At 38.9% G+C, this 23,333-nt stretch overlaps 1 pseudogene; it reads right to left on the bottom strand.

Annotated features, from left to right (window-relative positions):
- Window positions 1–10,772: 10,772 nt before the first annotated feature.
- On the bottom strand, window positions 10,773–23,075 carry LOC149748544 (elongation factor 1-alpha 1 pseudogene; annotated as a pseudogene).
- Window positions 23,076–23,333: the final 258 nt, after the last annotated feature.

A 23,333-nucleotide genomic window follows, 5' to 3' on the forward strand; every position in this document is an offset into this window, starting at 1 on the left:
GGGCAACTTGTGCTCTGAATTTATGTTGCTTATTGTTTTTGCAGTACAGATTTTAAAACAAAAATAGACTGGAATGTATAGATAGGAACTTGGAGGTATATTAGTCATTCTAATGAGTGCTGGGTTTATTCTGTTTGTTAGAACCAGCTCCAAACTCCCTAGTTAAAGACGAATGAAGAACACTTGGAGATGCTCCAATAAAAACCACAGATACATTAAGAATTGAAGAATGCATCCTTTTAGGAAGAGTAAAAGGAACTGAATTTAAACAGCTTAAAGGGTTCCTCAACTGTAAAATATGGAGATTTGAGTCAGTAACCTCTCATATCCTTCCAGCTCTGACTTTTTAAATTCTTAGACTAGATCCATTAGTCAACAGAGTAACTGCCAACCACCTACAGCATCTGAAGCAGTAGAGTGGGCATATGCATTTGCTTGGGAATAAACATGATTGAAGGCTGACTGCACTAATAGTCCTTCCACTAATAGATGAAGAATTTCTTTTAGACAGAAGAGATTAAGGAGATGTGCCCTTCCTTCTCTGAGCAAGAAAATCAATGGGCTTTAACTACAGCAAAACAAATTTAAAGTCATGAAAAGCTATCTAAAAAATGTGTAGTAAATGTAGACATGGTTCCTACAAGACTGATTGTAAAGTCCCTTCGCTGAAGACTTTCAGACCATCACCACTCCAGGATGGTGTTAGAGAGATGTCAGATGGCCAATGTGCTCCATAGCTCAGAACTCTGAAGCACCATGTACAGTATCTCCACCCGTTTCTTGTTCCATAGATACTCAAACACACTTTTTGTCCTCTCTTCCTTGAACAACCTATAGTACCTATCATATTCAGTAGCATTAAAATTCATCCTGTGTCTCCAAGCTGAAAACAAGACAGACATCCTAGACTCCTCTCCTTTGCTATCCTTATCCAGTTGGTTAGGAAGTCTTCTTCCTTCCATGCCTTCTAAATGTCTTTTGAACCAGTTACCTAATTTCTTTATCCACTACTCCTATTTCAGACCCTCATTGTAGGATACTGCAGTGATGTCCTGACTAATCTCTTTGCTTTCAGTCTTGCCCTTCTTCAATCTTTCTTCAAAATTGCTGCCAAAACTATGTGTTTTTTAAAGTTCAAGCTCTGTAGCCTGAAGAAGCATCTGCCCCATCTCTTCATTTCCCATCATTTGCACCCCTTATCCACCCTACACTGTAGATGTTTTGGAAGGACTGAGGTTCTCCTCTTTCACATATTCCTGCCTCCATTTCTGTTAGTCCTTCTACCTAGAATACACCTCCCCTGTTGAACTCAACCTTTCAGACCCAGATCAAATGTCCTCTTCTCAAGTGTTTCCTAAACTTTTATCTGCAGACAAAAGGCAGAAATAATGATTTCTTCCTCTGTGTTTCCAAGGTACCCTGAATATGCCGATAGTAATGTTGATTATGTATGTGATAAAGATGAAGTATTCTTGTGTCTGTGCTCCTTACTCCCCATCTCCTCCCTGCCACATGCCAAAGGACAGTTTGGATCTTTTCTGGGTGAAAGAACAAGGGGTGATTTAAAAACAGGAAATAAAAGGGAGAAGAAAAACCTAGGGGCCTAGGAGAAAGCAGCTAAATCTATCAATAACAAAGAGTTCGGAGAAAGGTAGCATTGCCATCAGGGGGGATTTAACATATGAGGCTCTGGGTAATCAAAGTCTGTACGTATGAGGAATTGAATTGAGACTGCTTTAATATTATTTGAGAAACATAAATAAATATTGAAATATATTTTAATTACTACTTGGAAACTAGACTGTGCTTCCCACACAGAGACTAAGCCACTTGGAGCCCTAGCGTTTAGTTACATATATCTGTTGCCTCTTATTCTACTCCATGTTTATTTCAGTACCTAAGACAGTGCCTGAATAACTTAATAAGTGAATGTATGAATTGTATCTGGCCCTTCCAAGAAAATGCCACAGGTTTCCAAATTAGCAATGATGAGCATTTCCAGATGGTGTCACTTTGCTGAATCCTCAAACACTAGGGGTCCTTGAGACCTGGCCAGCAGATGAAAGGAGATGAAAGGACTGCCCACCGGTTGGAATATAGGCAGAGGGGCCTGGGTGAAAGCTCAGGATGGAAGGACAAGATATCAGGGCTGTCCAGAGTCTCCAAGGCAAGCTTTAGAGACATTGGTGCCCAATGTCAGTGTACTGGAATCATACTGGTAGGCACCGTATTCTGCACTGTCCCACACTTGCAGGAAAAAAAAAAGATGGTGCAGTAAAAGTGAGCTCTGAAGTAAGACACAAACTCCCTGGTTTTCCACCTTTCCAGCCAATGGCCCTTTGAGGGACCCGTTCCTGGACCAATTTCAGTAGGATCCTTGAAGAAATCAAGTATTCTCGGTAAACCAACTCCATTCCCACATTTGGTCTTTTCTATTCTTCCTTAATTAATTTTCCTCCAGGATAAGTCTTTTAAATTGCTATTGCCTTGGTATAGAAAACAACATGAAAGTGTGAGAATTTTTTTTCAGATTCTTAATTTTAGCAGTTTCAATCTATTGAATATCTTTTCCAATATATATAATTCTGCATGCTCAGCTTTTATTGCCATTGTATAAAATTGGGTTCTATATTGTTTATTGCATGCAATTATTTGTGTAGTTAGTTTTTAAAGATCTAGTTTGCATCAATTTAAATCAGGCACTGGTATCATGTTTCTGTACATATTTTCCTTATTTGAGTATTTCCCATCCTGCATTTTGAGAAAATTAATATAATTGAACGTTTTCTTTTTCTTTTCTTTCTTTTATTTTTCTAAACAACAATCCAGGCTGTTCACCCTTCGGGATCCGAGACCATGGGTCAGCTGTATAATAGGAGCCCTGAGGGACCAGTTATGAAGCAGAGTGTGCTTTATCCCAGCCATGGCATGCAAAGGGTTACACTGCACACGCTACAGGGGCTGTGGTGGGGGAGAGGAGCGAGTTTCCTTGCCCTTCCTGCCTGGGAGCACTTACCCTTTATCTGGCAGCAAGGTACTGGAAATTCCCCTTCCACTTTTAAAATAAAGACAAGGGTGCTTGCTGTGGGAATTAGAACTGGGTAGTATTTATGGAACACATTGGAATTCTTTCAGGCTAAGTGTTAGAAGAACACAAGTTATTTCTTTTATTCTTTTTTTTTTTTTTTGCGGTACGCGGGCCTCTCACTGTTGTGGCCTCTTCCGTTGCAGAGCACAGGCTCCGGACGCGCAGGCTCAGCGGCAATGGCTCATGGGCCCAGACGCTCCGCGGCATGTGGGATCTTCCCGGACCGGGGCACGAACCCGTGTCCCCTGCATCGGCAGGCGGATTCTCAACCACTGCGCCACCAGCGAAGCCCTATTTCTTTCTTTCTTTCTTTTTAAAAAATATTTTATTTATTTATATTATTATTATTTTTTACATCTTCATTGGAATATAATTGCTTTACAATGGTGTATTAATTTCTGCTTTATAACAAAGTGAATCAGTTATACATATACATATGTTCCCATAGCTCTTCCCTCCTGCGTCTCCCTCCCTCCCACCCTCCCTATCCCACCCCTCTAGATGGTCACAAAGCACCGAGTTGATCTCCCTGTGCTGTGCGGCTGCTTCCCACTAGCTATCTATTTTACGTTTGGTAGTGTATATATGTCCATGCCATTCTCTCACTTTGTCACAGCTTACCCTTCCCCCTTCCCATATCCTTAAGTCCATTCTCTAGTAGGTCTGTGTCTTTATTCCCATCCTACCCCTAGGTTCCTCATGACATTTTTCTTTTTCTTAGATTCCATATGTATGTGTTAGCATACGGTATTCCTCTTTCTCTTTCTCACTTACTTCACTCTGCATGACAGACTCTAGGTCCATCCACCTCACTACAAATAACTCAATTTCGTTTCTTTTTATGGCTGAGTAATATTCCATTGCATATATGTGCCACATCTTCTTTATCCATTCATCCGATGATGGACACTTAGGTTGTTTCCATCTCCTGGCTATTGTAAATAGAGCTGCAATGAACATTGTGGTACATGACTCTTTTTGAATTATGGTTTTCTCAGGGTATATGCCCAGTAGTGGGATTGCTGGGTCATATGGTAGTTCTATTTGTAGTTTTTTAAGGAACCTCCATACTGTTCTCAATAGTGGCTGTACCAATTCACATTCCCACCAGCAGTGCAAGAGTGTTCCCTTTTCTCCACACCCTCTCCAGCATCTACTGTTTCTAGATTTTTTTTTAAATTTTTTTAAATTTATTTATTTATGGCTGTGTTGGGTCCCCGTCTCTGTACGAGGGCTTTCTCTAGTTGTGGCAAGCGGGGGCCACGCTTCATCGCCGTGCGTGGGCCTCTCACTATCGCTCCCTCTCTTGTTCTCTGTGGAGCATAGGCTCCAGACGCGCAGGCTCAGTAATTGTGGTTCACGGGCCCAGTTTCTCCCCGGCCTGTGGAATCTTCCCAGACCAGGGCTCGAACCCGTGTCCCCTGCATTGGCAGGCAGATTATCAAACACTGCACCACCAGGGAAGCCCATGTTTCTAGATTTTTTGATGATGGCCATTCTGACCGGTGTGAGATGATATCTCATTGTAGTTTTGATTTGCATTTCTCTAATGATTAATGATGTTGAGCATTCTTTCATGTGTTTGTTGGCAATCTGTATATCTTCTTTGGAGAAATGTCTATTTAGGTCTTCTGCCCATTTTTGGATTGGGTTGTTTGTTTTTTTGTTATTGAGCTGCATGAGCTGCTTGTAAATTTTGGAGATTAATCCTTTGTCAGTTGCTTCATTTGCAAATATTTTCTCCCATTCTGAGGGTTGTCTTTTGGTCTTGTTTATGGTTTCCTTTGCTGTGCAAAAGCTTTGAAGTTTCATTAGGTCCCATTTGTTTATTTTTGTTTGTATTTCCATTTCTCTAGGAGGTGGGTCAAAAAAGATCTTGCTGTGATTTATGTCATAGAGTGTTCTGCCTATGTTTTCCTCTAAGAGTTTGATAGTTTCTGGCCTTACATTTAGGTCTTTAATCCATTTTGAGCTTACTTTTGTGTATGGTGTTAGGGAGTGTTCTAATCTCGTACTTTCACATGTACCTGTCCAGTTTTCCCAGCACCACTTATTGAAGAGGCTGTCCTTTCTCCACTGTACATTCGTGTCTCCCTTATGAAAGATAAGGTGACCATATGTGTGTGGGTTTATCTCTGGGCTTTCTATCCTGTTCCATTGATCTATCTTTCTGTTTTTGTGCCAGTACCATACTGTCTTGATTACTGTAGCTTTGTAGTATAGTCTGAAGTCAGGGAGCCTGATTCCTCCAGCTCTGTTTTTTGTTCTCAAGATTGCTTTGGCTATTCGGGGTCTTTTGTGTTTCCATACAAATTGTGAAATTTTTTGTTCTAGTTCTGTGAAAAATGCCAGTGGTAGTTTGATAGGGATTGCACTGAATCTGTAGATTGCTTTGGGTAGTAGAGTCATTTTCACAATGTTGATTCTTCGAATCCAAGAACATGGTATATCTCTCCATCTATTTGTATCATCTTTAATTTCTTTCATCAGTGTCTTATAATTTTCTGCATACAGGTCTTTCGTCTCCTTAGTAGGTTTATTCCTAGATATTTTATTCTTTTTGTTGCAATGGTAAATGGGAATGTTTTCTTGATTTCACTTTCATATTTTTCATCATTAGTGTATAGGAACGCCAGAGATTTCTGTGCATTAATTTTGTATCCTGCTACTTTACCAAATTCATTGATTAGCTCTAGTAGTTTTGTGGTAGCATCTTTAGGATTCTCTATGTATAGTATCATGTCATCTGCAAACAGTGACAGCTTTACTTCTTTTCTGATTTGGATTCCTTTTATTTCCTTTTCTTCTCTGACTGCTGTGGCTAAAACTTCCAAAACTATGTTGGATAAGAGTGGTGAGAGTGGGCCACCTTGTCTTGTTCCTGATCTTAGTGGAAATGGTTTCAGTTTTTCACCATTGAGGACATTGTTGGTTGTGGGTTTGTCATATATGGCCTTTATTATGTTGAGGAAAGTTCCCTCTATGCCTACTTTCTGCAGGGTTTTTATCATAAATGGGTGTTGAATTTTGTCGAAAGCTTTCTCTGCTTCTACTGAGATGATCATATGGTTTTTCTCCTTCATTTTGTTAATATGGTGTATCACATTGATTGATTTGCGTATATTGAAGAATCCTTGCATTCCTGGGATAAACCCCACTTGATCATGGTGTATGATCCTTTTAATGTGCTGTTGGTTTCTGCATAGACACATTTTTGTTTCCATTTCCATGATAGTTCTAGCATAGAGGTTGAAAGAGAAGAGGAATACTGTCTGCTGGGATTTGGGAGAGGGTTAAATGGCGGAGAATTAGATACATTTCTGATAGTCCAGGTTAGAAGTCAGAGCACAATTTAGCATAGAAACCACGTGATTAAATGTGTTAAATTTTATACTGTTTTGTGTAAATGTACTGCATTTGAGGTGTAATCAAAAGCTAGTGAGCCTCCTTAAGAAACTAGAAATTTACCATGCAGTCTGAATTCCAAAGGACTTGCAAACTGTGCTCCCAAAGTTCATTTGTAAATTGAGGACTTTGTTTTCATCAAATCAAGATGAAAGGGCAAGTGAAATAAAACACACCTTTGATGATGCATAATTAGAAAAATAATCCTTAAAAGTAATTACCAGGGTAGCACAAAGACTTTTCACCACACACACTTTATATCCATTGAATTGTGGACCACATGCATGTGATAATTATTCCCCCAGTAAGGTTTATTTTAGTTTAAAAGTGTTAGAAAGAACTGCCAAATTACATATTTAGAACATTTCTCTAGAGTGCAGGTGGACAGATACTATTTCTTTAAATTCTGGTGTCTTTCTCTGTTCTACTGTTGAACTTGAACCAGGTTGGTTATGGTGCCAATAAATCTCAAGTAATCTACCGTTACTGTAAAAGTTACTCTGCATGCTGGCTACCCCTCCCTGTAAAAATAATTATACCACTATGGGGGTAACTGACTTTGCCTTAACTATAATATGGCTATCTTTAGCGAGAATACTTATTCCCCACCCCTGGTGTTTTCTTCCAGCTGAAGAGACATCAATTAGAGTAATTCTCTCCATCCCTTCACTCTACCCTAGGAAGGAGAAGTGACCTGCCCATGAATTTGGGAGCAAGAACTGGGCAATCAAGGCATCACTCCTCCACCTCTCCTCCTCTTGTGGACCAGCTGCCCACAGGAAGCATCAATGTCTGCAAGCCACAGTATTACAGGACTAGACCCTGTGGAGGCAGCCACTGGTGGTCCACACCTGAGTGGGGTGTCAGTCTAATTCTGGGGCTCAGTATAGCTCACAGACGTAAACCACATTCTCCAGTATCTGCTTTATCAGTAATCAAAACGATATGTCAATCTCCATCTGTCTTACTCCATACCTACTTCATCAAAACTCATGCAAGAAAAGCAGGAGTGTTTTGTACCTGTCCCTGTGGATATCACCTGCTATACCTTTCTTCAGTGATGCCCTGAAGAAAAACAATTAGAAAAAATATTCAAGTAAGATGCATTGAAGACATATTAACATTGGAAAGTAATTTGGAAAAGAATATTAAAATGAGGAAAATCTAATTTCAGACTGAATTTCCTGTGCTTTGTTCCTTTGTTTCTCTCTATTTTTGTCTCCTCCTCCTATTTCCTGGCTGTAGGTACACTCTTATTTCCATATTCAGTTTTTCACTCACTACTCAGTTCATCCATGTAGCAAATGTTTAGTTAACTTCTACATGCCAAGCACTGAGGTTACAGAATTCCAAGGTGACCAAAACAGAATCTAGTGGGAGAGATAGGCAGATTGCTATTTCATATTGCTATGAAAATGTAATTGGTTAAGTACAGTGGCAGAAAAGTGCACAGGGAATTATGGGTGCATCCAACCAGAGGGAGTCAGAGAAGATGAAGCCCTGAGCAGCAACTTAAAAGATGGGTGGAAAAAATGAGTTCTGTTAAAAAACTTAAATTTTTTTCATTGCTACTTTTATCTCCAAGAGGGTACATTTGCGCAAATGATATTTAAAACAAGTAACCCATGCACCATGAGTAAACTTTTCAAATGTGAGATCTGGCTCTGTCATTCTACTGGTAGCGGATGCTTTGGTGCACCCTCAGCCTACTTCTGGTTTCAGCCACAGCTGTGGTGGACAGTTCCAGGCATGCTGGCGGGATTCACCTCCTGTACCACTGTATGCACAACACTTTTCTGCCTCTGGGTTTCTCCGAAAGCCTTGAACCTTGTCCAAGTGCAAGTTCAGCCCAGAAGTATTTTTGCATCTATGTTCATGCATGTGATTAAGCTGTAATTTTTTCCTTTTTTGTACTGGATTTCATATCAAGATTTTTTTTTTTTTGGTTGCATCATGCAGCTTGTGGGATATTAGTTCCCCGACCAGGGATTAAACCTGGGCCCTCGGCAGTGAAAACATGGAGTTCCAACCTCTGGATTGCTGGGGAACACCCTCAAGATATTTTAATATCATAAAATGAACTGAAGAGTCTTTATGTCTATCCTCTGGAAATATTTGGGTAAGGACTGAAATTATTCTGTTTAAGTCATCTTTATCCTTATTGATTTTTTTCTGCTTTTATATATCTATAAATTATTGATAGAATTGTGATATTCTTCCACTAAGGATGGATTTTTTTTCTCAAAATTGTTGAATTTAGTGTGTTTTACATATATAGTAAGTATTGAACATGTGGCTTTATTTTTAGCTTGTTATATTGTGTTTTTTATTTATTCCACTTGAATATTTGCCAGAAGTTTTCTGGGTACAATGCTTTTCTTTCTGGAGCAGTTTTAAAATTCTGCTTTAATTTTTTTAAGGGATATAGACAATTCAGACTTCTTCCCTTTTGTGAGTCATATTTATAAGTTATATTTTTCTAAGAATTCATCTATTTCATATACATTTTCAAATTTATTGTATAAAGTTCATATGAAGAAACTAATATTTATTGAAGATACATTATGCATTGTATTATATACTATACGCTTGTGTTCTAGATTCTATTTTTCTTTTTTAAAGTTTTTTTTAACAGCTTTTTCAAGATATAGTTGACAGACAATAAATTGTGCACATTAAAGTGTACAATGTGATATGTTTTGACATATGTAAATATCCATGAAACCATCACCACAATCCAGAGAGTGAAAATATCCATCATGCCCAAAAGTTTTATCGTGTTGCTTGGTAATCCCTTCAGAGTACTCCATCCAGTGTCTGTGAACTATGAGATTTTTCCAAACTGGCTGGTGGTAGCAGGCACTATTCCTGGCTCTTCGTGAACTCCCAGCCTGCTTCCCTTAAGGCCTTCATATGCTCTTCTCTGGCCTCAGGTAGTTTCCTCACACTCATGTGCAGATGCACTAGGTTCTCTCTCTGCAGGGTTCTCGTTCTCGAGTGCTACTATCTTGCAAACTCTAGCTTCTTTAGTGTCCCAGCTCTGTACTTCCTGCCAATCAACTTCTTAGCAACTCAGGGAACCTGCTGCACTCCACCTTGATTCCCCTTCCCTGCACCGCCATGACCTGGAAATGCTCAAGGTAGTAAGTTCCAATCACAGGGCTCTCCTCATTCGTTTTCCATCTCTTAGGGAACACTGTTCTTTGTTCTCTGATGTCCAGTGTCTTGGAAATCGTTGTTTCATATATATTGTCTGTGTCAACTACAAATTGGCACTTGCCATCCACCTCTACGAGAATTACATCATGTGCTACTACAGCTGCTGACTTTCAACACCCCCTGAAAGGAGCTCAGGGTGGAGAGCAGAAACGAGGCACTCTGTGCTCTGGAAAAAACTGGCAGAACAGGGCTTCAGATGGTTAGATATTTTCAGGAGCCGATTTTATGAGCCCAATTCTTATATTTCCTCATATTTAGAAAAGCACTAAAATCCTTCATGGTGACAACTGCTCCCCATGACTAGCAGAAACTTTCTGCAAAAACATATGTGCTTGATTGCATGTACTCCCTCTTCACCAAAATCACATATATACTGACCTTCCCCCCTACCTCTCTGGAGCAGTTTCTCAGAGCTATCTGAAATGCTGTCTCCCGGGCTATAGTCCTCATTTTGCCCCAAGTAAAACTTAACTCGCAACTCTCACATTGTGCATTTTTATAAGTTGGCATCTGGCTTTTTGGTTGTTTTAGACAGGATGATAAATCTTGTCCCTGTTACCCCATATTGGCCAGAAGTAGATCATAATATCCTTTTTTTTTTTCTTAATCTACATCATCTTGTTTGCTTTTTCATTTCCTTTATTCCTCTTTCTCCTCCCTTGATTAAACTTGCCCAAGGTTTGTCTAATTAGTCATCTTGAGAAACCAGCTTTTGTTTGCTGATCTTTCCTTTAATATGTATATTTTCAATTTCATTCATTTCAGTTCTTATTTTTATTTCCTCCCTTTTATTCATTATTCATTCATTTCTAACTTAGATTCATAATATCATGTCCTCCTTATATTCTGGTATAAGCATTTAACACAATAAGTTTACCTCTCAGTAACATTTGAGCTGCATCTCATAAGGTTTGTTATGTATTATTTTCATTGTTGAATTCTAAAGATTTCTAAATTTTATCATGATTTTCTTTGACTCATGAAGTTTTAGAAATGTTTTAAAACTTCTTATGGATTTTTCCTAGTTTTCTTTTTATTATAAATTTCTAACTTAGTTGCTTTGTAGTCAAAGAAAGTTATCTCTGAGATATAGTTGATAATAAACTGCACATATGTAAAATGTATAATTTAATAAGTTGTGGTATATGTTAACACCCATGACACCATCACCACAGTCAAGATAGTGAAGTTATCCATCACTCATAAGATTTCTCATGTTCCTTTTTAATCTCTTTGACCAGGCTTCAAATAGATCAGGCTGAATAACAGAATTTTTTTTTTCTCTTTAAACTCTGTTTTAATGGGTCCCAAAATTCTGTAACGATTTTCAATAGGTTGTTTCCATTACAGAGCATTGATTTTAGAAATAATAACTTAAAACAGCCACACACATACGCACAAAAAAAATAAATGGTCCACAACACATTCTCCTTTTCTTCTGAAGGTTTTACAATGCATCTGTATCATTAATCAGCCTTTCACTTAAATGGCCAATTGAGACAATCAGTTCTGAGACCATCCCCCACCACTGACTAAGACAGGGTGGCAGGTATAGGGATGATATTCATTTAGCCTTCTGAGCTTCCTGAGCAGGCAGGTGACCCTGCAAGCACCAACCGCCTTCTTGTCCACTTCTTTGGTGACGCTCACAGAAACCATCTGTCTCATGTCACCGATAGGAAGACGACTCAGAGGAGGATAGTCAGAGAAGCTCTCGACACGTGTGGGCTTGCCAGGAACCATATCAATGATGGCAGGATCATCAGATTTCAAGACTTGGGGACCATATTCCATCTTTTTCCTAGAACGACAGCTAATCTTCTCCTTCAGCTCAGCAAACCTGCAAGCAATTGAGCTGTGGGACAGTCCAGCACTGATTGGGCCTGGGTGGTTCAGGTGATCACCTGGGCTGTGAAGTCAGCTGCTTCCATTGTGGGCCATGTTTGCTGTCACCAGCCACATTGCCACAATGAACATCTTTGACAGGCATGTTCTTGACATTGATAAATGTGGACATCTAGAAGTCCACACTGTCCCCAGGAAGAGCTTCACTCAAAGCTTCATGGTGCATTTCAACAGACTGACTTCAGGTGAAATGCCGACTGGAGCAAAAGTGACCACCACACTGGGTTTGAGAATACCAGTCTCTTTGAATATTTCACCCAGTCAAGGATTGGTATCATATAGATGACTGTTAGGATAATGTTGTGTACAAGTAACAAAAATCTAACTTAAAATAGGTAAAGCAATAGGGGAATTTTACTATCTTAACAAGGAGTCCTGAGGAAGGGTGCCTCTAGGGCTACTGAGTTCAGCAGCTCAGTGACATCACCAAGCTGTTGGGACTTTTATATCCTTCTAACCTTGCATCTTTTAGGCTAGCTCCCTTCCTGGTTACAGGATGGCTGCCTCTTATCCCAGTTCAGATGCAGACATAAACAAGCCCAGCAGATGAAGAGCTCATTTCATTCTTGTGTGCCCTTTTAAAGCGTGAGGAATAGGGGCAGGACAGGAATAAAGATGCAGACGTAGAGAATGGACTTGAGGACATGGGGGGAGGGGGAGGGTAAGCTGGGACGAAGTGAGAGAGTGGCATGGACATATATACACTACCAAATGTAAAATAGATAGCTAGTGGGAAGCAGCCGCATAGCACAGGGAGACCAGCTCGGTGCTTTGTGACCACCTAGAGGGGTGGGATAGGGAGGGTGGGAGGGAGACGCAAGAGGGAGGAGATATGGGGATATATGTATATGCATAGCTGATTCACTTTGTTATGAAGCAGAAACTAACACACTATTGTAAAGCAATTATACTCCAATAAAGATGTTAAAAAAAAAGAGTGAGGAAGTGTCCCCAGCAGACTTCCCCTCATCTCATCATAGCCAGAATTGTGTCACAAGCCCTTGTCACATGCCAATCTAAGATAAGAAATACACCCCATCCCCTTCCTTCACAGAGTTGGAGCTGGGACTGGCCTCCCTGAAGGATAGGGCTATGTGGAAGAGAAAAGACAGTTCCCAAGGAAAGGAGGAAAGTATTACAGGTAGCAATGAAAGCTATCTGCTACACATGAAGCCATCCAAAAGACATAATAAAAAGAGGAGCCATTTTTAAAAAAGCAAAAAAATCCCCAACAACTCCAACCCTTAGAACACCATAGCCTGCTTGTGTATCCCTGGGAAGTGCACTTATGTAATGGAACCACATCAGTGCTCGTTTTCTTACGGGATTAAGGGGCAGGTGTAGGGGGCAAAGGTGTGCATTCCTCTAAAAGTTTATAGCATATAAACTAGCCTTGAAGCCTTGACCCAGAGTGTTCCCTCGTGATACAGTCAGCCCTCCTTATCTGTGGGTTCCGCATCCGCGGATTCAACCAACCTTGCTGACTGTTAGGGACTTGAGCATCACAGATTTTGGTATCCTCTGGGTGTCCTGCAACCAATTCCTGGTGCATTTTGGGGGAGGACTGCATATTTAAGAGAAATGATTAAACTGATCATTTCCCAACTACTATAAGTACACCCTCTAACAGAAGAGAACTAAAATTAGTCATTTGTTGTGTTGAACTTAAAACTATTCTCTTCCCAATTTAATAATCTTTATTGAGTTTACAGGTAATTTTAAAAATTGCATTTCATACTATCAGCTGGTTTCAGCTTTTCATCACAAATTAAAGAACAGAAACCCTTTGCTTCACTTGAACACTTCTAGCCCAGTACTATGAATACAAGATACTGAATAATATTGCAATTTAAAACTAATTAATTCACTCAGGAAACCTCCTGATTTATTGTTCTCCTTCTCTAGTAACCACTGGAGGGAATACTCAAGGATTAAACATTTCCATAAAGACAATTTATATCCTTATATGTTTGCCTACAAATTACCAGCCACAGGATGAAACGGTTTCCATGGTAAATTGGGAGGATCATTGTGGTAGTTTATTATCTTGGCTTTGTTCCTAAGATTCAGATTTCAAAAGGCTATACACAGTAGTGGAGAGGTAATTGCAACTGGCACAAAAATAGCAGAGATGGATGCAAGGTTGCCCAAAACAAATGCCTGCTGCATTTTCCACGTGCCATGGTACTGTGCTAAGTCCTTGTACATGTATTAACAATTTTATCTTTCCACAACCTCATTGGGTTGGTGCTATATTATTCTAACTTTACAGGTGAGGGAAATATCTGTAAAATACCTGTAATAGGGGGTCAAAAAGGTTAAGAAACTTGCCCAAAGACACACTGCTAGAAAGTGACACAGTCCTAGTCTGTCTGACTCAAGAGTTTACACTCTTAACTACTGCATTAAGAGACCAAATGGTAGACAAGGTCTACCTGGATTTAAATATTTTCGGTCCCTTACTACAGTTCTTGCTTTGGGCCTTCCTTTTAAAGCATTAAAAAAAAACTGTATGCAACCAATCACTAATATTCTATACCTCTTTAATTCTAGAGCCATGGTTCTTATAGTGTGGTCCCCAAACCAATAGCATCTGGCATCACCTGGGAACTTGTTAGAAATGCAAATGTTCAGTTCCTAACCGAGATCTACTAAAGAAAAATCTCTGGGTGTGGGCATAGCAATCTCTATTTTAACAAGCCTTCCAGAGGATCCTGATGCACACAAAAGTTGGAGCACTGTTCTAGAGAAAGCATATAGACGTTGTTTAGGCCTCCTTTCTCCTACAGAGGGTGACAACAGCTCACAGGTTGAGGGGGGCTGAGGTCCATGCTCAGTTTCTCTCTCTAGTCCTGTTTTGTTCCACAATCTCTTCTCTGTTGAGCTCTTCTGCCGACAGATTATCGTGCCTTAAAGTTCCATGGTCCTTGTTGTCATGCTTGTTGCTGAGGGTTCACAGACTTCAGTAGAGAGCTATGGCTACATTTTCTTCTTTTTCTTCAGATTTTATGTTGCTTTCTACTTTTCACTTCTGTTATCTTCATTTCCCCCTTTACTCTATTTTTCTTTTCAGATTTTTCCTGAGCACATTGCATTCTTCATGACACACTATCCTAACCTGCCTCCTTTCCCTCTCCTGTTCTTTTTCATAGTAAGGTGTACTCTTAATTACTCCTTCGGAAGCTATCATTTTGACAGCAAAGTACTGGCTTCTTGGTGGTGCCAAAAGGAAGACACTTCCATTTGTAAGCGATTCTAAAACATCCTGAAACTATCTTTCGATACTTTCTCTTTCCTGAGAACAAGAATCATTTGATTTCTCACTAAACTGAAAATGCTTTGAGGACAGGATTCATGTCTAATTCACATCAGTTACCCATTGCTATGAAAAGTGATAATCCTCCAAGGCAATCACTCCCTTTAAAAAATTGTGGTAAAATACATACGACATAAAATTTACTATCTTAACCTTTTTTTTGTAACCATTTTTTAATGTACAGTTCAGTAGCATTAAATACATTCACATTGTCATGCAACCATCACCACCATTCATCTCCAGAACTCTTTTCATCTTGAAAAACTGAAACTCTGTACTCATTACAGAGTACTCTTCCCCCCTCCCAACCCCTGGTAACCACGTTCTGCTTTCTACTGCTATGAATTTGACTACTCTAGGAACCTCATGTAAGTGGAATCATATGGTATTAATCTTTTTGTGACTGGCTTCTCTCATTTCACATAATGTCTTCAGGGTTCATCTATGTTGTAGCAGGTGTCAGAATTTCCTTACTTTTTAAGGCTGAATAATATTCCATTGTAGAAACACATATATTGTGTACACACACACCATATTTTGTTTATCCATTCATCTGTCAGTGGACACTTGGGTTGCTTCCACTTTTCGTTACTGTGAATAATGCTTACATGAACATGGGTGTACAGATATCTGTTTGGGAACCATCACCCACTTTTACACATGATATCAGCACCATTAATCCATGAGTGCTCCCTATATTTACGATGGACAGGTAGGTATGGATGAGGAAGGGTAAAAGGCCCATAGGGGCATATCTAGGGCCTCCAAGGCATGCTGGCATCTGACCACAGTGCGAGTCTCTATAATCAACTTACCTATATTTTCAGTTCCTGTGCTCTTGTCTCTCTGCCAGAAGCCCCCAGGAATCGTCTTCATTTTGTCCCTTAGACTCTGGCCCTCTCCTTTTCTTCTGTTCAGTCTTGGAGCCTCTGGTTGTTGTGTTGGCTCCTTGACTCTGTTCTGTTCCTCACCCTGCTTTTACTGACTACACTTTGGCCACTTGTCACCTCCGCAGTTTCTGACCTCAGTCCTGCCCCTACTTTTTGGATTCTTTTCACGAACTGCTTGAAGGGACCCATCTCAGCACCAGTTGTGAGAAAAGAGGACCCGTTATCTTCCATCTGGCTAGGCATCAGGGTAAGTCAGGAGCACTGGAGTAGGAGATGTTGGGCTAGACTGAGCAGACACGGGTACCAGTACATACCTGTCTGCCTAAAGCTCATGGCATGTGACCCACCCACAAGACACAGGAAAAGATAGACTGAAAATCAGGCTAACCCCTCCCAGACAGTCTGCTGGCTCTGGCTCTGTTCAAAGAAGTAAATGGGTGTTAGTCACGCAGACCCTCTCAGAGGAGAGTTCCTAGAGGCTTTATAATGTGACTCTTTGAATTGAGGGTTTTAAGAACAGCAGAGCCAGGGACCCTTTCTGTGTACCTATCTCGGCACTGGCCTCTTTTGACATCCAGCAAAGTGAGCCTGGGATCTTCCCATGTGTTTCATTTCTTGGGGTCTTTGAAGCAGGGCTTTAGCAGCTGGCAAGTGCCCAGCAGAGAGGGCTTAAGCATAACAGCAGCCGTAGGTTTGCAGTAAGCCTTGCAGTAGCAGAGGGGAAAAAGTGTCCACACAGCTTTAGGAAGAGCCACTAAACAGAAAAACAGACACATGCTGGACAGCTGCCTTGGACCATAGGTGTGACAGGGGTCCAAAATCAACTGTCCACAGAAACTCTGTGCCTTCACTTGGGGAAATGTGCTTCCCTTGGGGAGACTCCCTAGCTCCTAAAAATACTAAAAGATGGTGCATCTTTCTGCTGCCTGTAAGTAAAGTGTACTCACTTCCCACCTTCTTTTATTAAGTTTCTATTTCTGAATGTCAGTGTGGTGCCATACATCATGTTAGCCTCTTTGACAGATAGAAAGATGGTGGTCCTTATGTTCTGTTAGTTGTGTACCATTAGTCTTTCTTTTTTATTTTTCTTTTGGTGCCAGGAAAGTCTCTTTGACTTTACTGGGGCTAGTACTAGTTTTTCTAAATAGCCAAGTGTTATGAAGCTCATAGTAATACTAGTTACATTTTTTTGAGTGCCTATTACATATCAGGCACTTTACACAGATATTTGTAATCTTCCCAGCAATCCCCAGAGTAGAATTATTCTTCCTATTTTTCAGATGAGGAAACTGAGGCTCAAAAAAATTAATTTCCCAAGTCATAGAAATTGTGAGTCAGAGATAAAAACGGAAACAGGCCTCCTTACATTAAGCTATTAGTTGAGAAAAGTTCATTTTGAAGTTTGGACTCCTTAGAAACTCCCTCTTGCTTCTTATCAGGTCATAAGTAATTTAGCATTAAAAAGCTAACTAATCAAGGAAAACAAGATACCTATAACAATTCTTCCTAGAAATGTCAGTTTGCTTCCAGCATCATCTCCCATTTACTGAGATTATCTTAAACAGGAGTTTGTCCCTCGAGTTCAATAGAAACCCTCTGCTCACCCTGTTTTTAGCATAAAAACTATTTAAACGTGATTTTTTATCTCGGTAGTCTATCACCAGGACCAGGAGGGGTATGCATTAAGAATTTTGTAGATGAGACACTCATGGTAAGAAAGGCAACAGTGGAACTTTGTGCAGGGTTAGGTTTCTGATACTGCTCTATAAATGACCTAGCATATGAGTGGCTATTACTTTGGTCCCTATCCCTCTAAGAGGAAACTTAAGAGTCATAAAAACAAATGGTATTTATTTTGCCTTAAAGTTCCTTAGAGAGATTTCTTATATCCATATGTTTGAATACACTTCATAAAATATATTAGGTAGTTATTTAAAATGGATCTATTAATAAGATTAGTCATAATACTATATCAAGCAGCGTCACAATATTTCATATATATATGCATGGTGATATTGAATAGAGAGAACTCTGGTTAAATTGACGCACATTTAGCTAAAGTTCAAATAACACTTAACACCTAAGTTTGTCTGCTATCTCACCATTAATCACAGTTCTTGACCAATGTCTAATGAGTTTGGAAAATCAGAAAATCTGCATTGGCCAATGTTAATATTCACAGGTATAGAATATTGAATCTGGAATATTGAATTAGAACCTTCTAGCCCAGGGATCAGCAAACTATGGCCAAGAGGCCAAATCTGGCCCACTGCCTGTGTTTATAAATAAAGTTTTATTAGAACACAGCTACACTTATTCATTTACCTATATTGTCTATAGGCCCGTTCATGTTACAACAGAAGAGTTGAGTAGTTGTGACAGAGACTTTACGGCCCACAAGGCTGAAAATATTATCTGGCCTTTTACAGAAAGTTTGCTGACTCCTGATTTAGTCCATCCTCCTCAACATACAGATGAGGACACATTTCCAGATCCTTTGCTAATATTTCTATAGGTCTTATCAAGTTCCATACTTTGCTTAAATATATGAACATGTCCTTCAGCCAAAACTCACCATCTTTTCCTATGTGCCTTACTGTTCTCAAGATAAGTACATGTTTGTTTCACATGTTGGTACTGTATTCTCTTTTAATATAAAGACTTTTATGTTAGCTAAGGTAAATTTCTGGATTAACATTTTATTCTCCAAGTCTTTTTCAAAAACTTTTTCAAATATTAAGAGTTGTTTTACAAAAAGTAGTGTACTTTGGCTATTAGCGTTTACAATTAAAATGTGTTTGAATACCACAAATTCTGCATTTCATAGTAAAAGACCCAAATGTGGCTAAAACCTTTATTTAAAATATAGGGTATTAGTAAATAAATAAAAAATATTTATTCAAAAACACTTATGGAAGAATACCTCCAATTACTAGGCCCTGTACTGAGCGTAGGTATTAAAAATGATCAAGACCCTTGTATAGGCCATGCCTTTGAAAAGCTGGAATCCTTTGGGGGAAATAGACATATAAGTGGAAAACTGATGTAAGGAATGCCCCCAAACAATGATATGAATCATTCGTTCCCACTAGAGCTATTATCTGAATTTCAGTATTCATTATCTGAAAATATTAATATGCCATCTAAAGCCTCTTAAACTGTACTTCCATTAAAGCAAATTTCTATTGTGCACTTCACCCCAAAGAGAATCCTCTGGCTTTAACTACATTTTTAAATAGAGGAATACTGCTTTTTATTCCCCCAGCTTTATTGAGATATAATTAACACATAACGCTGTGTAAATTTAAGATGCAAAATGTGTTGATTCGAGAGGAATACTGCTTTTATAAAACACATAGCACCACTAGGTAATACGACAATGCTAAATCAAAATTTTGTTATCTATAGCTATCTATATTGTTCCAGATCATGATTTTTATCCACAGTAGATACAAATATGTAGAACAAAGAACAATGTTATAATGGTATTTTGCTCTGTTGAATGGAAATCCAATTATTTCCCCCTTGACTCCTATCATTTTTTTAATCCTGTCCTCTCTCTCTTTCTTATTTCTTTAAATAAAACATTTCATCCTATAAGTCTTTATCCTTTTCTTAGAAATTCTCATTACTTACTTATATTATTCCCAAGAAATGTTAAATCTGAGATCAATAATTTAAACATTTGACAGTTTTGATGCAAAAACATATTGTTATTCAGCAAATGTACATAGTACTTTATATTCAAAAGGTATTCTTCATCCTTGTGAACGAGTTTAACTCTCTAGGAGAAAACCAACATGTAACCTAAGAGATTAAATTTTTTGCCTGCTTTTAATAGCAAGAGACGCACAAACAGAATCAAGAATCTGAATTGCAAGGCTGAGTTTATGTTGCCTTTCATTTTGCAGCAATGGAGACTGAACTGGTGAAAAAAGGGTGATCAGGTTGAAAATCCTTACTTTGTTTTTGATGATCTATTCTCTGTTTCCTTGGAAACAGAGCTGGCAGCCACAGAGTTGCTGGCATTATGTTTTCTTTTTAAGCTTTGAAGCATCAAAGAAGAAGGTGAGGTTTTATGACTGTAATTCATAGAATCTGAGTTATTGTCAAGTAAATTAAAAACAGGGCTTCCCTGGTGGCGCAGTGGTTGAGAGTCCACCTGCCAATGCAGGGAACACGGGTTCGTGCCCCGGTCCGGGAGGATCCCACATGCCGCGGAGCGGCTGGACCCGTGAGCCATGGCCGCTGAGCCTGCGCGTCTGGAGCCTGTGCTCCGCAACGGTAGAGGCCACGACAGTGAGAGGCCCGCATACCGAAAAAACAAACAAACAAAAAATACAAATATTATTGAATGCCTATTACATATAAGGTACTAGGAGGTAAAAACTAACACGTTTGAGAAAAAGTTTTAAACCAATTGAGGGGAATAAATCTTAGTTTCTAAGAGCCAATCTATTATATACATATTTTTTAAGAAAGAGAGGAAATAAAGCTTATTTAAAAACCTATAGTGTGGGGGTGGGATAGGGAGGGTGGGAGGGAGGGAGATGCAAGAGGGAAGAGATATGGGAACATATGTATATGTATAACTGATTCACTTTGTTATAAAGCAGAAACTAACACACCATTGTAAAGCAATTATACCCCAATAAAGATGTTAAAAAAAAAAACCTATAGTGTGAGTGTGGTACATTGAGATCAGTATAATTTATTGAAATTAATTTTAGAAAGAAAATATATTCCCACACCAAACGGCATGATTCTTTCTTCCTGTATTCAAAACTAGATAATACGGGGGTGGTTACCATGTGTTGAGAGGACAGTTTTTGCCTCCTGTAAATAAAACAGACAAAAGCCAAGGGGAGCTTAAGCAAATCTAAAAGATTTCCTAAAAAACTGATATATTAATGAATTTATTAAATATTTCAGTCGACAGGTGATTGTCAAATAATTATAATATGGTCATTTCCTTTATGAAAGTTGCATGAATTTAAGTTTAAAAAGCCACACCTTTAAAAACCCTGACTGAGATGAGAAGAGTTACAGGCAATAGTTGCAGGGAGGATTTTTCTTTTTATTTTAATCAAAGCTAATGCAAATCAAAACTACAAAGAGATATCACATCTGTCAGAATGGCTATTATCAAAAAGACAACAAACAAGTATTGGTGAGGTTGTGGTACTGTTGGTAGGAATGTAAATTGGTGCAACCACTATGGAAAACAGTATAGAGGTTCCTCAAAAAATAAAAATAGAACCACCCTATGATCTGGCAATTCCACTCCTGGGTATTTATCCAAAGAAAACAAAAACACGAATTCAAAAATTTATATGTACCCCTATGATCATTGCACCATTATTTACAGTAGCCAAGATATGGAAGCAACCCAAGTTCCCATCAATAGATGAATGGATAAAGAAGTTGTGATACACACACACACACACACACGTATGTGTGTTTGTGTATATATATGTATATATATATATATATGTAATGGAATATTACTCAACCATAAAAAAGAATGAAATCTTGCCATTTGCAACAACGTGGATGGACCCAGAGGATATTATGCTAAGTGAAATAAGTCAGACAGAGAAAGACAAATACTGTATGATTTCATTTATATGGAATCTAAAAAAGCAAAACAAATGAACAAACATAACAAAACACAGAATCACAAATACAGAGAACAAACAAGTGGTTGCCAGAGGGGAGGTGGGGTGCAAGGATAAGAGAAATAGGTGAGGGGGATTAAGAGGTACAAACTTCCAGTTACAAAATAAATGAGCCACAGGTATGAAATGTACAATGTAGGGAATATAGTCAATAATAACATAATGTCTTTGTATGGTAGAGATGGTAACTAGACTTATCGTGGTGATCATTTTGAAATGTATAGAAATATCAAATCACTATGTTGTACATCAGGAACTAACATAGTGTTGTAGATCAATTATACTTCAAAAACAAATAAACGCACAGAAGAAGAGACCAGATTTGTGGTTACCAGAGGCTGGGGTACAGGAAAGGGGAATTGGACAAAAGTAGTCAAAAGGTATAAACTTCCAGTTATAAATAAGTACTAGCGATATAACATACAACATGATAAATATAATGAACACTGCTGTATGTTACCTATGAAAGTTGTTAAGAGAGTAAATCCTAAAAGTTCTCATCACAGGAAAAACACTTTTTTCTATTTAATTTTGTATCTATATGAGATGATGGATGTTCACTAAACTTATTGTGGAAATCATTTCATGATATATGTAATTATGGGGTACACCTTAAACTTAAAATTGCTGTGTCAATTATATCTCAATAAAACTGGAAGAAAAAATAAAATTAATAAGATCTAAGCATACTTATATGTTTCAGGGGAGAGAGAAAAGAATTAGAGAGATTGACAGAGACTTTAACCTGATAGAACTAATTTCCTGAAGAGAAAGGAAGGAATGGGAACTAAAACACAACTACAGGGATTTGCTTTTGATGTCCTCTAACAACATCGTAATAATATTAATGCTTACTATGTGCCAAGCATTGTTCCAAGCACTTCAGATGTATTAACTGAATTAGGACTGGATGGAGATAATGAACCTGGAAATGAAGAGTTGAAAGAATGTGCACCTGAAAATCAAAATTATCACTGTGAATATGAAGATAAAATTATGTACTGATAATCTGCTAAAAGAGAAAGAAAAGATGGTGTAGGCAGCCTAAAAAGAGGTGGTTTGAGGACTAGGAGAGGGAGTTGACCAGAAACATATAAAAGTATTTCTGAACAGTAATTCAAGTGACTGTGTCATTTTCTCCAGCAGTGCTCAGATACACTGGTGTCAGAGCTCAGAGCCAGACTATATTGACCCAGGGTTGGACGTTTATAAGCAGAGTAGGAATGAAAGACAAGAGTTCAGGAAGTCGACAGCACTGGCAGAGGGTGGTTAAGTGATGCTCTGGGTTAGGTTAGACATGAAATGAAGTGAATCCAGGAGGGGGATAATAATAGGAAAAAAGAAAGTAAAAAGGTAGTGATAGAACAATTACAAACATAGAGTCCATTGAGTCTCTCTCCGACTCCTTTCTGAGTGTACCATCAAGGCAGCAGGTTACCACAACTCACGAAAGCCACCAGAACAGTAAGCTCTGTCATCTTCAGGTTCAGGGGTTTCTCCACGGAGCATAGTCCTCGGGAAGGATAAAATCCTTGCTTCTCAAAGTGCACTTGACTGACCAGCATCACTAACATCGCTCAGGAGATGGTCAGAAATGCAGAATCTTGGGTCCCACTCCCAAACTGAATCAGAATCTGCTTTTTAAAACAGAATCTCCAAGTGACTCATATGTACATTAAGTTTAAGAAACACTGGGATAAACAGATGAGAGTGTAGCTTCACCCTTGGTTTATTTGTGCTGAGCGTGATACGCTAGGGGAAACAAGGCGCAAACATCCTGCCTGTGATGTTCTTGAGATCCCAGACAATTGAGTATTCCCTTTTTAATGTAT

Source organism: Delphinapterus leucas, chromosome 8 (assembly GCF_059928025.1).
Source record: "Delphinapterus leucas isolate spDelLeu-1000000601 "Yukka" chromosome 8, BTC_Dleu_Yukka2, whole genome shotgun sequence".
Taxonomy (NCBI): Eukaryota; Metazoa; Chordata; class Mammalia; order Artiodactyla; family Monodontidae; genus Delphinapterus; species Delphinapterus leucas.